Here is a 1054-nt window from a genome sequence, read left to right on the forward strand (position 1 = left end):
CCAATTGAAAAATATCAATTTTAAACACAAAACCCGAAATCAGTCAAAACTCGACCCCCATTGCTTCCAACTACTCCCATGTTCTACGACACTTCATAGCAGCGGTTCAGAAAATCCTGTGGGTCCTCAGAAGGTGTACCACTGAAATGGACTGTAAATAGCTTGGTAAACTTTTCCAATCTCAGCAAAGCCTCAAAAGACAAGACATGCCTCTCATCGGCCTGTGCCGCAATAACTGGTTGAGCTGCCCCAACTAGATAAGATTAAACTAAATCCTTCACAAGCTCATAATGATAGACATAATGATAGACATAGCTATCTCCATCGAATCTCTCAACAAGAGTATTCACAAAAGCAGATTTCAGAATTACGAAGTTCACTCATAAGTGGAGCACAATAGGAGGACTTGCCTCGATACTCAAAATCGAATCAAGTTAAGAAATTTGTTACTTTATAATAATTCGAGACAGTACTTGTAACGACACCATCTAGTGTTGCGACCTCAACCATAACATAGAAAATATATCAATGGGTTGGGTCTCTACCTCTAGGAGTCTCACCTCCACCTCTAACATCCTGACCCCTACCTCTGGTTGGTCATGTAAGTGGAGTAGTAATTGCAATGGGGCACGTAGCGTGAGTACTTTTATAAAATATGTTTCTCCCAAGTCTAGGACAATTTCCCCATGATGTGCCTAGTACTATCACATTCATAACAATCCCTTTAAGGGTTCAGCTGCTCATACTGAGTCTATGCTAGATAACTGGAATAACCGTTATATGAACCTCGTGTCGGTAGTGCATTAAAAGAACTTACTGGAGCACCCCGAGTAATCAGATATATTGATTGGGTTGGCCGGCTGCCCAAGCCCGTGTCATAATGATTTGTAGTTGTAGAGTAGAATCCGCTAAATCCTTTAAAACCTCGAGACCTATTGGTCTCCTTAGCTTCCTTTTTATTCCTCATCCAGAACTCACTCTAACATTTTGGCAATTTCTACCACTAGCCGAGATGAAGCATCAACCTGTAGCTTCCCGAGTTGTACAAAATTTC

This window comes from Nicotiana sylvestris, chromosome 12 (genome assembly GCF_000393655.2).
Source record: "Nicotiana sylvestris chromosome 12, ASM39365v2, whole genome shotgun sequence".
Lineage (NCBI taxonomy): Eukaryota > Viridiplantae > Streptophyta > Magnoliopsida > Solanales > Solanaceae > Nicotiana > Nicotiana sylvestris.